At 45.7% G+C, this 15,967-nt stretch overlaps 1 protein-coding gene across 13 annotated transcripts in view; it reads right to left on the bottom strand.

Moving 5' to 3' along the window:
* ZBTB20 (zinc finger and BTB domain containing 20) overlaps positions 1 to 15,967 on the bottom strand; it is an 876,097-nt gene that overhangs the window by 346,947 nt on the left and 513,183 nt on the right. For 12 of the 13 annotated variants that reach the window (XR_012800368.1, XM_075593654.1, XM_075593664.1 and 9 more), the window contains one exon: positions 14,596 to 14,661. The exons of the other annotated variant lie outside the window; for it this stretch is intronic. The gene's annotated coding sequence lies outside the window, so the exon portion shown is untranslated. The remainder of the gene's footprint in view (positions 1 to 14,595; positions 14,662 to 15,967) is intronic. 13 annotated transcript variants of the gene reach the window in all.

The following is a 15,967-nucleotide window of genomic DNA, read 5'->3' as shown; positions in this document are numbered from 1 at the left end:
CTTGGAAGCAGCCGTCGGGTCTTTCGGCACCCGCGATCGAGCTGCCCAAGGGGAGGGGGGTCTCAAGGAGCTGCGGGAGCTCCAGGCTACATATATATATATATATATATATATATATATATATAGTGTGTGTGTGTGTGTACATGGTACACAGTTTTATGCCAAAGGCATTAAAGGGAGCACACACATGGATAAAACATCTGGGGTGAACATTGCACAAAATAAACATGTCCAACGTTGCAGTACTCTGCAGATTCTGCATAAAGTTCTGTTATCTCTAAGGAGGATCTGGACCCGTCACAGGCTTCCCATTCACTGTGTTCTGAATCACTGCTAGTGCTGCACACAAATTAAATCATTAATGGAAACTTGAGGCTTGTATCCCCTAGTTGGGCTGCAGAGGCCCGACCCTGCCCGGGCTGCAACATTACTCCCATTATTCATTAACAGCATCCTGAAATGTAATGTTCCCTTATGCAGGTGTGCTGTATAGAGAAATGTATTGTTCCCTTATGCAGGTGTGCTGTATGGAGAAATGTAATGTTCCCTTATGCAGGTGTGCTGTATGGAGAAATGCAATGTTCCCTTATGCAGGTGTGCTGTATAGAGAAATGTAATGTTCCCTTACACAGGTGGGCTGTATGGAGAAATGTGTGACATATCCCCACACGTTTGCAAAACAGTCACAGTTTGGTCTTTTGTTGCTTACAAATGGGACAGACCTTTTTTCTTTTTTGTGAAGGTCACCATTTTTGCAGAACAGTACAGAACAGTACACGCCCCACACAGTCACAAACATGGGTCTGCACCGCATAGCGAGGTAGAAAGAGATTTTTTTGGTGTGAATGATAATCAGTTTTGCTAAATACATTTATTTTGACAGCAAAAATAAAGTAGTTCACAGTAGTGTGAACATGGGTGAAAACTTCAGCGAATATGCCAAAATCTTAAACAATATACCGTACTACCTAAACGTGGACACATGTGCTTACCACTAGGGTTATAGTCTTAATCTCAATGACATGATGCTCTCACACTAGCATCTGCTATCTCCCTTTTCAACGCTATACTTAATATTTTGGGGCAGTTTTGAGCCACTTCAATATACAAGGTTAATAAAGGAGGTGGTCTATGAATAAGATGGTCCAAAAACAGAGACAAGTTGAAGAAGACAGAATATTTCATTAAATCATCTAAAACCATTTCCTGTAACAAGCGGGCACATTCATAAGGTGAATGCTACTATACATCGGTTTGCATTATGTCTTAGTATGTCACATTAGATCTATTCATAAAAGAGATATAAACCAAATGTCCCAATGCGACTTTAATGTTGCCAGGAGAAAATAAAAGTTTCTTTGTACACTGGTTTGACAACTGTATTAAAACACGTGTATGTCAGGAAGGGGAAGGGGATCCGTGCTTCACAAACCTGCACGGAGGTGACACTTCTGCAAATTGAGGTGCTATTTGCTTTCATTTGTCTTGTCTGGGTCCTTTGTTGCTACCTGCCTTAGTCACAGAAGAAAAAGTCAAGTTCCACTTGAATGTGTTCAGCCACTTTGACATGTGCTTTCTTTTATTTACTGCACTATATGATAACCAGTTTGTGGCAGGCGAGGGGCGGGAGCTTCCCCTGGTGCTTCCAAACCTGTCGGACGTCTCTCCCCACTGTGTGAGAAGAAGAAAAACTGTTCCTTGTGCTAGTGCAGGAGAGGCCAGCTCCAGTCCGCAAGGGCCACCTGTCTTCGAATGAACCCCTGATTGGGCCACCTGTGCTGAAGCAGGGATATCCTGAAAACCTGACCTGCTGGTGGCCTTTGAGGACTGGAGTTGGCCACCCCTGGTCAAATGATTTTAGCTCCCCAACCAACAACAGGCTTTCATGCAGGGTAACATAGTAATGAGAAAAGGCTTGAGGACTGGAGTTGGCCACCCCTGCATTGTGCATTGCCTCGCTTGTCATGCTCCAAGCAATACATGATATCTCTTTAGGGGTAAATCCTTGTGTAGATCTTACGCCAAGAGACTATTTATGGATGTAGCCATCCTACTGTAAATGTCTTCGGTGCGAGGGGAGGGGGGGTCCCATTCAGAAGCATAGACCCACCCCCAGCTCCAACGTGGCAGACACTTCCGCCGGCGCCACGGACTTCTGCTTCTTTATCCGTGACGCACAGGACTGCGAGACTTGCTACATCTGTAGTTCCTGAGAAAATATTGGGCTCTATCAGTGGCGGATTTAAAAAGAATGCCGCCCTTCGGCACTTACCTGGTGCTGCCCTCATCCTTCAGCGATGCCATGGCAACGTGATGCTGTGTGACGTCATGGCGTATGGGCAAACAGCACTTGCCAGCCACTCGTGCACACCAGGGGTTGGCAAACGCCGATTGCGCATTCGTGGGCAGCAAGCACAGATCGCACATACCGCTACCAAATTCTGCCGCCTTAGGCCCGGGCCTGGCGGTCCTAATGAAAAATCCACCACTGGGCTCTATGTATCGCAGGCAAAATGCAGGTGTCCAGTCGTGGCGCTGACATATACCTGCACCAGGCACCATCTATGTATTCATCTTAACTGCGCCATTTTCAGGCATGTCTGTACCTGTCTGCAACCAGATGAGGGATTTATGGGGCACTCGGGAGAAGTTGGGGCGGGGTGACATTTGCATGTTGCAAGTCGACGTGTTAAGAGATGTGCGGCTGGCGGTACTTTTGTCGGTTTGTGAGCGCAGAATACTTGTGCATGTGGCAAATTTACACTATTCAGAAACATGGCGCGCTTCAGGCAGAGAAACGCAACAACAACACAATCACGCAAACGGCTCATCGCAGAGCACTTTCATGATATATACTGCAGACCCCATTTCTGTAAGAGGGAGAGCGGGAGTCACGTGTCCCAGCGACCCTGGAAACGCATGCAGTGTCGCTTCTTTAATATCTTTCAGGCATAACGTAACAGACAAACCGAAACATTCAACGCAAAAAAGCCGAATATAGATTACTGTCAAAGTGAATGATCATTTGCCTGAGTTTTGCCCCCCACATGTCCCAGATAGGGGCTTTCACATGCTCACAGGTATGGACATGTGTACTTGGCAGTGTCTGTGATTTCTCATCCAGAGGGGTTTCAACTGGCCCTATGTCCAGGATGTTTCAGTTCTGTTCTTTTATATTTATCTCCCAAGGCATTCTGGGATTTGTAGCACCGTTGTTCTTTTGAGAAAGGATAGTCATAAGAACGGGGCTGGGTCAATCCGTCCTCCTGACCTGGATTTGCAGTCCTACTCACCCACATCACATTATCACATTGCTGTGAGTGCCCCACCATGATGCTATGCATAAGATTAAGGAGGGAGTTAGAAGCATGTGCTGCACAACACAGCGCAATGAAGCTATGAGAAATAGGCCACAGAGACTATATGACAAAATAAAGTAATAAAACAGGGGTGGCCAACTCCAGTCCCCAAGGGCCACCAACAGGTCAGGTTTTAAGGATATCCCTGCTTCAGCACAGGTGGCTCAGTCTTTGACGGAGCCACTGATTGAGCCACCTGTGCTGAAGCAGAAATATCCCTAATACCTGGCCTGTTGGTAGCTCTTGAGCACTGGAGTTGGCCACCCCTGCAAAAAAGCATATGGATGGTGATACAGAGACCCAGGTGGGGTATCCTTACTCGTTTCACACCCAAACCTGACGCTTCATCAGAAGGGGCGCATTTCCTTACGGATATTCACTACCTTTACCTAGATCAACCTTCCCATTTTACGTGGACGCTGTTGCACACAAGTTCTTTCTTTGGAGCAGATATATCGACCAAATCTACACTTTTGGGGAACATCTAAGTGGGTTTCATTGCTGATATACAGCAAAGTCTATGTGTAATTGCCATACAGTAAAAGGCATTTTAACATACAAAATAATCTGTTTGTTTGAGGCCAACACAGCTACAAAACATCTATACTGCAAAATTGATGATCATAATAATGAACAAGTAGAGCAGTTTTAATTATTGATAGAAATAAACATGCTTGTCAATAATTGATGCGAGTAATAATTACTGCTATTGTTCTTCCTCGCTAGATTTAGCACTCTGAAGCACCAATTAAGAGAGAGCTCAGTTTTGGCCCAACTTCTGCCGAAATCTTCAACAAAATCCTGGACTTCCTGTTCCAAATCGGAAAGGGTCAGGGCATTTGAAAGGGAGACCTTAGATATTCAAGTAATTGGCAAGCAAAGATGGGAATGTATTTAAAACCCCCCGAGACCATTTCGGAGTCTCTTCTGGGACATGCTTCAGGATAACAACCCATACATTTCAAACGTGCATTCACTCTCCGGGTAATGGCAATTTCCTAAAATAATCATCTTTGAATGTTCTTCCTGGTTTTTTTCACTTAAAGCAGCACTTTAAAAGAAAAAAAAATGCAGACTACAATGTCATGTACGATGGACCCCCAGACACCTGCCCGTGTTCCCCAGGTACATCATGTCGTGAATACGGTTGCCGGCGTAGACAGATACAACAGCAGAGATTGTGCTGCCTGCGCCTTCGCCCCTCCCCCCTCCCACCTCCCCCCCCTTCCACCCCCCCCCCAGCTCAGCTATAATTGATCCATAGGCGTCTTTTTGTTTTAAATATGTGTGGCTCGATTGAATAATCAATGAAAATGACGTACAGATATAGGGCCTCATGCAGAGAGCAGCGCTATTTAAAATCTCGCCATTTTCCGGAAAAAAACGCGCAAAAAACAGCTGAAAATGGCGAGCTAGAAAAAACGCGCCATTTTTTTTTTCTATTTCAAAATCTCGCCGCGCGGCTGCCGAGAAACTACATCTCGCCAGTCTGAAAAGTATCCGAATTCAGAAAGGCGCGCTCGCCATCTAGCGGCTGTTTTTGGCGCGATTTTCGTCAATTTTCTCCGCCAACTAAAGTTGGCAAGAAGCAGGAGCTCGCCGGCTATAGGGAAAAATAAAAAATGCGTGATTTTTTTTCTCCCTTTCAGCTGCGCGAATCTCCTCATTTACAATTCTCCACATGCAGTAATGCTAAAAATAGCGGATTTCGCCCATTTCTGCATATGGAGAATAAAACTCTCCATTAAACCTACTTTTTATTCCCCTCTCCAATTTTAAAAAGCGCTGCTCTCTGCATAGGCCCCATAGTAGATTGCAATTGCACCTGTTAACTTGCGGTAAGGCGCTAATTTGCGGCTGCGGAGAGGGAATTGTGCGATTTCGCAACTTGCGGCACCGCTGAATTCAATATTGCCCGATCACACAAAATCGGTCGGTAAAACGCGTGAAACCGCACAACGCCGGGTGCAACAACTTCTGCTACATCTGCCAGGAAACAGTATTATGCAGCACAGCAAACCTAGCTGTTACAGTTTAGAAAGATGGACATACAGCCAGTGGTGGATTGAAAATATTGTCACCCATAGGCACTTATCGCGGGCCGCTGCCTCCTTCTGCAGCGTTGTGGCGTCAAATAACCCCTCCCCCCACCTCCCCATTACCATGTCAGGTGGCTTCTATGATGTGTGTTTAGCTTTTTATTTTGCATTAAAAAAAAAAAAAAAACACGGAATTACAGGACACTGTTGTTTTGCTATTTTTTTATTGTTATATATTATTTAAACACTGGAAAAAAAAAAGCGATTTTTTTTTTGTTGCATATGGAAAAATATTTCAAAAGGATTAACATGGATTTTACAAAAACATAAAAACCGGAATCCCTACCTATAATTCACCCCTTTCAATTTCAATACTAAAATCAGCCCTTTTCCTGCGGCCGACCTGGCACCCCCAGAATGATCTCCCACTAAAAAAAACAAAATCAAATGGACACCATAGGAGACCCCGCAGTGTCTGCTTTCTGTCACGTCCAGGGAGTGTTCTGAGGGCAGCTTAAGGGTTAATTAAACCCACGGAAGATATATACTTTGGGAATAGTGATGCACTTCTCAATTTGTTATATGTATCATACAACGTGTATTAAAATAAGTATTGCATGGCCGCCGAGTTTGGGCTATTGCAAATACATGTTGCTAACGATTTATTTCTCATGGCTTTCAAGGCTCTAACATACTTCATTCCACAATAACAGCACGTTGGTAAGCACACACTTTTAGGGCCGTAGGGGCTCAGAAATATTATAGTAGATGAAAAATTAATACTGGCATAGCCCGGGTTAAGTACACTCACTTTAAGTACACGCGCGATTAAGGACATAGCACCCAATAGGCAAACGGCAGCTCACGCATGCGCCTGTCAGTACGTCCTGAACAGCAATACCGGCTCCCAACCTGTACCGAAGCTGTGCGCAAGCAGGGAGACTATAGATCCTGTTACAAATGTGTTATTTACATGAGTTATGCACGTATATGATGATTGCAGTACAGTACATGCATCGATAAGTGGGGAAAAGGGAGTGCTTCACTTTAAGTACATTTTCGCTTTACATACATGCTCCGGTCACATTGCGTACGTTAATGCGGGGTATGCCTGTGTTACATACATGCTCCGGTCCCATTGCGTACGTTAATGCGGGGTATGCCTGTGTTACATACATGCTCCGGTCCCATTGCGTACGTTAATGCGGGGTGTGCCTGTGTTACATACATGCTCCGGTCCCATTGCGTACGTTAATGCGGGGTGTGCCTGTGTTACATACATGCTCCGGTCCCATTGCGTACGTTAATGCGGGGTATGCCTGTGTTACATACATGCTCCGGTCCCATTGCGTACGTTAATGCGGGGTATGCCTGTGTTACACACATGCTCCGGTCCCATTGCGTACGTTAATGCGGGGTATGCCTGTGTTACATACATACTCCGGTCCCATTGCGTACGTTAATGCGGGGTATGCCTGTGTTACATACATGCTCCGGTCCCATTGCGTACGTTAATGCGGGGTATGCCTGTGTTACATACATGCTCCGGTCCCATTGCGTACGTTAATGCGGGGTATGCCTGTGTTACATACATGCTCCGGTCCCATTGCGTACGTTAATGCGGGGTATGCCTGTGTTACATACACGCTCCGGTCCCATTGCGTACGTTAATGCGGGGTATGCCTGTGTTACATACATGCTCCGGTCCCATTGCGTATGTTAATGCGGGGTATGCCTGTGTTACATACATGCTCCGGTCCCATTGCGTACGTTAATGCGGGGTATGCCTGTGTTACATACATGCTCCGGTCCCATTGCGTACGTTAATGCGGGGTATGCCTGTGTTACATACATGCTCCGGTCCCATTGCGTACGTTAATGCGGGGTATGCCTGTATGCAGTTAAAGAGGCAGCCCAAGTGGGCAGATTTGTAGGCGATTTTTTTGTTTTTAACATAGGTTTGAAGAAGGGGGTGTCTGGTTGGAGCTGAACCCCATTAATTCTTGCACCGGGGAGCCCCTGCTTCTGGAGATCGCCTAAGAATTTGCCCGGTTAAAAAAAAAAATGTGTCCGCTGGACAGCACACAGTAAGCAACAAATAGCTGATGCTTTGCGACAAAGATGGTAGTATGTTAGAACTGGAAGATCCCGAGCGTCACTTCCCGTCACACCCCAAATCTCTCACTTCTTTCTCGCAGAGGCAAATCAATGACACCTCGCTGCCTGCAACGTTTTGCTATGCATGCCTAAGGCCTCGGACATGGTCAAAAAGACCGTGCTGAGGCGCGCTGAGCCGCGCTGAGGGGAAACATTATCCCTATCAGCGCGGCTTTAGACGGCGCTTCCGCAGGCGTGCGGAAATGCAGGAGACAGGCAAGTTTAAATTTTGCCGCTCATGCAAGCGCAGGGCCGGTCACGTGACTGCCAGAAGCCAATGGCACTCCGTGACGTCGGTGCCGTGACGACGCGCGCTAGCCCCGCCTCCCGATCCGCCTCCAGGCCCGCCTCCCGAAAGCCTCCCACCCAGCACACAAGAGCGCTCGCTGGCACTCATGCAGGGACAAGAAAAATCCCCTGCTTGAGCAAGAGAGCATGAGCGTCAGCGCTGCCCAGCGCCGCTCCCTGCACCATGTCCCAGGCCTTAGTGTCCCCACTGGCAGGGAAGATGTTAAAATGGGCTTCTCCCAAGCTTTACAGAAATGTGCCACACCCTGGGTTTAAAAAGTGACCAAAGATTTGTTGCTTACTAGTTTGGAAAAAGTTGTAATCTTCTGCAGTCATTGATTGGAACAGTACTTAAATAGTCCTTGGACAACTGCCTTTAGAATGAGAGGCCCACAATGCATCCTGCTTTGGTTCTCTGTCACTAAAAGGGTGAGGAGGCTACTGGCCCCTAGCCCAGTGTGTCAGGCGTCGCTTCGTATCAGGCAGCACAGAGGAGTGTTGGCTGCTGTCTTGCAAAACATGTTATAAGAATTGTTCTCTTCCTGTCCCCTCCCTTTGCCTGATGCAAAACATTTTTGGAAATACATTACTTTGTAAAAGTGCCGGATACTCAGCACTGCAGGCTGCTCGAGCAACCGAATACGTGCAGCAAGCAGTGTCAGTGCAAGTTTCCAGGCACTGCTCCCACATTGAGGCTCACATCTGTTCAGAGGGACCATGGCTACTAATAAATCCCCATGTTTACATCCCTGTCCCCTCTGCAAGTCTGACTACCACTTGCAAACAAAGTTATGCATTGCTCTCAACTATCTCATCCTCCAAAACTAGATTACCATAAGAGAGAGGGGGGGAGGGGGGAGGAGAGAGAGAAGGGGGGGGGAGAGGGGGAGAGAGAGGGTGGAGAGAGAGGGAAAGGGTGGAGAGAGACAGGGGAGAGGGAAGGGGGGAGAAAGAAAGTGGGAGAGAGGGGGTGAGAGAGAGGGGGGGATAGGGGTAGGGAGAGAGAGGGGAGGGGGATAGGGGTGGGGAGAGGGAGAGAGAGAGTGGAGGGGGATAGGGATGGGGAGAGGGAGAAAGAGAGGGGAGAGAGAGAGGGGAGGGGGGTAGGGGTGGGGAGAGAGAGAGGGGAGGGGGATAGGGGTGGGAAGAGGGAGAGAGAGAGGGGAGGGGGAAAGGGGTGGGGAGAGGGAGAGAGAGAGGGGAGAGGGAGAGAGAGAGGGGAGAGAGAGAGAGGGGAGGGGGATAGGGGTGGGGAGAGGGAGAGAGAGAGGGGAGGGGGTAGGGGGGGGGGAGAGGGAGAGAGAGAGAGATACCACAAGCCAGGAGATTTTCTATTCAAAGTAAATATTTCGATAAGGGATCCTAATAAAGTATTGGATATAAATGCTGTTGTTCATTTTTGAGTAGCCCCAGGGCTACTTTTGTAATGACATGGTCCTTTGGTATAAACCCCTCAGGGGTGCGGATGACAGACACATGTTCAGCTTTGTTCTACTAACACGATATGATACACCTTTCAGCTAATTATGAGAGTCTCATGGATTACTAGGAAGTGTTGGCCAGTACGCCTGCGAGAATGAAGATGCCAGTACGCCTGTGAGAATGAAGATGCCAGTACGCCTGTGAGAATGAAGATGCCAGTACGCCTGTGAGAATGAAGATGCCAGTACGCCTGTGAGAATGAAGATGCCAGTACGCCTGTGAGAATGAAGATGCCAGTACGCCTGTGAGAATGAAGATGCCAGTACGCCTGTGAGAATGAAGATGCCAGTACGCCTGTGAGAATGAAGATGCCAGTACGCCTGTGAGAATGAAGATGCCAGTACGCCTGTGAGAATGAAGATGCCAGTACGCCTGTGAGAATGAAGATGCCAGTACGCCTGTGAGAATGAAGATGCCAGTACGCCTGTGAGAATGAAGATGCCAGTACGCCTGTGAGAATGAAGATGCCAGTACGCCTGCGAGAATGAAGATGATGATGCCGAGCTAACCCACTGGTTGTGATTGGTTTGACCATTTAAGTGTCGGACGGGTCGAGGGACCTTGTTAGCACAGTGCAGTCACGTGACCACGGTGGCCATTATCCAAGAAAAGGTACAGGAGGAGGAGTAGAAACGCAGGACGCGAGCCAAGCAGGAAAAACCAACCTCTTTGATGACATAGTGACTATTTCCCGGGACAACGGGTCAAACTATGCACATGATGTGCCGGCTTCAAAGACCGAGCAGCTCTTTTCTTGGACACCCGGACAATCTCCAGGAAGACGTGCGGCAGCTCGTTTATTCCTTGCTTACGTACTGTATACAAATTGTTCCGACATTAGCGGTACTTTGCCACATGACGTACTCGGCAACATTTCTATTCCATCGACCCGAATAGGAAACCGTCTATTTCAGGGGTTCTCAAAAAGTAGGTGAGAGCTACAAATGATGGATTATTAATACAGATATACTACGTGACATTGATCCACCCATATAGCAACACATATCCCATTATAATGTAGACCAGTGTTTCCCAACTTCAGTCCTCAGGGAACCCCAACAGGTCAGGTCTTAAGGATATCCCTGCTCCAGCACAGGTGGGTCAATCAGCGGCTCAGTCATTTTGACTGAGCCACCTGTGCTGGAGCAGGGATATCCTTAAGACCTGACCTGTTGGGGTTCCCTGAGGACTGGAGTTGGGAAACACTGACGTAGACTACCTCAAGCGTTTCCAGGGGATTCAATAGCAGGGTTGGTGATGAATATCACGACATCACCCATCACGATACACCAATTGAAACAATGAAGAATAAAGGGTCTGTGTACAGTATGAAGATCCTGAAAATGCGTGTTTGCTCACTGTGTGTCTGCACCAAATGTAAGAATCTTGTTAAAACAAAAGGTATTTTATTTGAACATCAGTCAGTGGAACTGAAGCCAAGTTAAAATCTCCAGAGAGTTTTGTTCCGCATTAAGAGGAAAAGAAGTGACGTAAACTTCCTCCGCTGTGCGCACCCGTTATCGTAACCCCGGTACAACAGATTCCTTGTACAATTACATTCAGCCCAACCTCGGGTCGCACTGTCATTGTAAATATACTGCTGGGTTGACAGTTCACAAGCTTATCTACAACGGTTTCCCATCTTGTGACATAACCTGAGGTAAGACCAATAAAAATGGGATTATTTATTGTCTGATGTCATCGTGTGGTTTCTGAGGACTGGATCAGGACACATAATGCAGACGGTACAGTAACAGATGTGGCATTACAGAGCGCTGCGTATTTCTTGCACTACACTCCGGGGAACACACAGTATATTAAAGGGGCCGTTCCCTCTGCATCTTTATTCCTTTATTCTGTTTCTTTACAATACGGCACAATAGGATTTCTGTTTTCACCTCTATTTTTTTCCCTGCTCACTGATTTTATTGAAACTGTGGCTGCCGAGCCCCTCTCGTGACGTTTAACCTAACGTAGTCCCGTTACACCTAACTGCGTATCTTCATAGGCCAATACGTATTTGTCAGGTATCTTAGGTGTGCTCACAGTTAAACCCCAAAAAGAAGGTTGTAACAGCTGGCTCCACGACCCAGAAGGCCCAGGCATAAAAGATCCAGCTAAACAATGTTACTGAGCGGTGCACGGTCAGGGAATCAAAAGTAGGAGAATTCCACCAAAAAAGAGAAAGAGAGATTCACAATAGTCTGGACCTCAATTTACCTTTAATATACTATTTCATACACAATTGATCAAAATATATAAAGTCCGGATAGACAAATACACATAGCTTAAACATTTCTACTTTCCAATGAAAAATCAATTTCAAAATGTCCCTTTATAAACCCTTAAGGTCATCATAGAGTTAGCTAAGGTGCAGTGGTGCTGACAAAGTGCTGGATATGGTTGGTAAACCCAGAGGTGTACAGTACCTCACTCTGATCTAACTATTCAATACTGCACAGGTGTAGTTATATATGCAGGTGTGGATATCTAAACACATTCCCATTATGCTGTAAAAATAGGACGGCATATAGCGACACCGCATACCGATACTCACTATACCAACTGTATACTGTATGTCCAATAATAATAATAATATAATAGCATGTTCTTGTATAGCGCTGCTAGTTTTACGCAGCGCTTTACAGAGACATTTGGCAGGACAAGGTCCCTGCCCCATGGAGATTACAATCTATGTTTTTGGTGCCTGAGGCACAGGGAGATAAAGTGACTTGCCCAAGGTCACAAGGAGCCGACACCGGGAATTGAACCAGGCTCCCCTGCTTCAAACTCTCAGTGCCAGTCAGTGTCTTTACTCACTGAGCCGCTCCCTCTCCCAATGAAAAAGGGAGACTGCCACCCTAGTATCGGACTACAAATCCCGTTCAAGTTATAAGAACTGGGCTGCATATCTAGCGGACAGAAAGAAGCAATAGTCCCACAGTCCCAAAACAATATTACATGGGTATAGAGGAGTGTTTCGCAAGGTGTAGAAGTAAATGGGGGCTACAAGGGTAGATTCCCCCCTTCCGCCTCCCCTGTCTGAATGGGAGGAAGACATACTAAACGTCACACTATTGGAAGATATCACACTGTTGTGCTACAATTACGTGATGTTAAGCTTATGTTAATAAGATGTATTGTGGACAGTGTTGGTGCATATAATTAGCTTTGTGCCTATACGTTAACCTCAGTGAAAATAAAGTCCATTACTGTTTTAGGTTATGTCTCGCTATGAGCCCTGACAACTTGTGGGGGCAACTCCAGTCCTCAAGGGCAACCAACAGGCCAGGTATTAGGGATATCCCTGCTTCAGCACGGGTGGCTCAATCACTCAAGCCACTGATTGAGCCACCTGTGCTGAAGCAGGGATATCCTGAATACCTGGCCTGTTGGTGGCCCTTTGGGACTGGAGTTGCTCACCCCTGCGCTAGTGCTTCGTGACATTAGTTGACCTTAAACAGCCTAATCTGAGAAGATTTACATTTTTCTGATTAGATCCTTTGTAGTCTGCATGGATGACAGCTCAGTGCTGCCTGTTGGAGTGGAAAAAGTGTGAACAAACAGCAGGAGTTGCCATGTGTGTATTTTCCTGCAGGCGTTGGGCTTTTCTAAATAAAAATAATATTTAAAAAAAGGCTGTGAAAGAAATAAAAGTAAGGTTGTTAATCTGCTTTAAAGGGCGTCAGATGGAGCTCACTTTCAAACAAGGTCATATTGGGTGTGGGAGTTCACCTTTAAAGATACGTGCAGGTATATCCTCTGTTTCTAACGTAATTTAAAAGCGTTCAGTTACTGAGTAAACTAAAGCATGCAGCCTGTGTTTCTAGAATAGGACATACAGAAGAAACTAGAGAATATAGGTCCTAAGCAGTCTTCTGTATTCATGTCAATGGGCTGTGAGGCGTCTTCCAGCACCGGAAGCCGTTTTATGGCAGAAGACTTTAAATACGGACCATACACCCGCTCCCTCTCTACAATAATATAGTGTAGCTTTGCCGTTTTGGATCAGGAGCATCTTAGCATCTAAAAATCACAGGTACCTACACGGTAACATTAAAGACCTTACACTGCTGTTTTGGTTCGGTAACTTTTCCAAATTCAAAAGTATGCCCAAAAAGCACCAAAAAAAATGTATCAGAGGAGGAGCCGGAGACTTTCCCAGGTCTCGGCTCATATTTTGCTCGTATTCAAAAATGTGTTCCATAGCTAAACTCCAATTCCCAAACACACCTTGAAGTTCTTCCAGTTGGGATTTCAAGCCCTGCCCATTCTTCGTCACATATCAGAGACGTCACGAGCGGTTTCAGATTTCTTCATACCAAGCTAAAGCAGATCTATCAGAAATGGCACCGAAAATGGCCCTGAAGAGCAAGGACCAGTATAAGGCCCAAACAAGAAAGAAAACCGGGTGTGAGATTGGAAAGGCTACATGATAGGTGGTTGGTCATGGTGAAGAATATGCCAGATGTTCTAGCCCTGCCGTAAACAATGGATACAAAGGAAGACTTTCGTTGCGTCATCTAATGAGCAACGATTTTCTATTTGCTGTGGATTATCTTTTTTAGTCAGTTGTTAATAAAAGTGTATTATTATTATTATTATTGTTGGTGTTACTAACATCTGTTCTGGAGAGACTCTGTGCCACACAGGTATCTTTTTTCTGTTCCAGTATTTCATATGCCTTATCCCCTGGGATGCACCTCTTTCTAATACATTAAGTCCACAGGCTGAGCACGGGTACCTGGGTTATTGATACAAAGGAAGTGCTCAATTGCTACTACTTGGTCTGCCATAACAATACAAACATGTTATTTTATTCTGTAGGTTCATCTTACACAACGTGGAGAAAAGTGTATGACTCAATATAAGTATCACTGGTTATTTTCAGAGACGGCTTTACCCTTTTCAGGAATCGGCTTTATGAACTACACATGAAGTGGATCAGATGAGTGCTTTGTTTATTGCAATCGGTGCAGGAATCCCACTTCCTCAAGCCTTTAAGTAGCCCCCTACCCTCTCCACTTCCACAAAGCATCCAAAGCCTTCACTCGTGTTGGTTCTTCTCTCCGACATCTCTATTACTCATATTTCACTCGCTTACAACCTGTATATTTATCTAACCTCTCTTCTTTTATGCACTTACCGTATATTGTTACAACATGTGCACTTGCATATGATCCTATTAACTTCCATTTGACATCCTCTACACTGCTTAGATTGCAACCACTCCAAGGTACAGATTGTCATGTTGTGACTGTGGCACTTACCCTTGTATTGACACCGTATCTTCCTTCTTTGTTGTGTCTTCTAATGTAAGGTCCCCAGACCAGTACCTTAAAAAAAAGATAACAGCAAACTTAGAGAGAAGGAAGATAGCGGAGTGCGATGCTTATGTACTGTACGTATAACAAGGGCTACGCATCATTTTAAATACAAATCATTACACCAAAGGTATTAAATCCCACATTTTCGTCATAGCACTTGCAGCTACTAAATTAAAATGTTGCTCTAATAATGGAGGGAAATTTAGCTCAGCTGCCCGTTGATGAAGAATAGCTGATCACACAAATGTGAGACCCCACAGACCTCAAAGCAGTAAGAGATATCATACTAGAGATGTCCTACAGTAAGACGTCACAGCTAGAAACTAGCTTTTACATGCAATATTCTGCACTGGAGGGAAGTATGTAAACTGTAAAAGCATTTAGCTTAAAGCTAAGCCTTTTACATGTAACTCATACGTAAGGATAGCTTTGAGACACCACTTTAGCTTTCCTGTATGATATTTGTCCAGGAATGTCCTTTTACTTCTAGGAGGAGAGCTCAGTTAGGGTGGTACTGCTTGCACCACACAGTGATTGTGTTTCTCCCTTCAGGCTGCCGAGCATGTGGAAAACAAGGGCTGTAATCCCCCCTGAAATATTGCACCAGGACTTAAATGAAAGCGAATAGCTGATTCTACAGCCATGAATGGTTCAGATACCAGCGGCTGACAAGGTATAGCACAGATCTTCCTATAGTAGAAGACAGAGAGGTTAAATGGTGGGAGCAGATGGCCTGACGTGTATTACTACAGTAGGACTACAGTAGTCACATTTGCAAAGAAGCACTGATACTGTACCAACATGGGACATTTTCAGCCAAATAAACAGTAAAACAACCATGTTACTGAGAAATACCATCAATTCATATATACAGGATACCTTATTCTATGTCCTACTGTTTTCATTGCATCAGTGTCTGGCCTGACAATATGTGGCTTTCTACCCGATTGGAGACTCCTCATCCCAGTGCAAGTCAATGTAAAATAAACCTCCTCATTACCCAAATCTCCAGGAGCGGAGCTTTTGTACAGTATGTTGGACAGCAAACATGCTAGGATCCTGTTAGAGGTTTAACCCTACACAATTCCACATATTATTATGTTACTATTGTAGCCATGCATAACAATGTCTACAGTCATCTCTCCTGCTGGCAGCAAAACCTGGTAAGTTACAGGAATGCCAGCAGTAATTATGGAGGTTTGCCCTCACACCCTGGTGAGGTGCCCTATGTATGGATGGGAGTGGCTGCATGCTCTGAGTCCACAGTTAGTGACATCAGAGATGTGCCTGCTTCCTGAGGTATATAAGGCACTGC

This window comes from Ascaphus truei, chromosome 3, assembly GCF_040206685.1.
Source record: "Ascaphus truei isolate aAscTru1 chromosome 3, aAscTru1.hap1, whole genome shotgun sequence".
NCBI classification, from domain to species: domain Eukaryota; kingdom Metazoa; phylum Chordata; class Amphibia; order Anura; family Ascaphidae; genus Ascaphus; species Ascaphus truei.
This window is presented reverse-complemented; position numbering and strand designations above follow the sequence as displayed.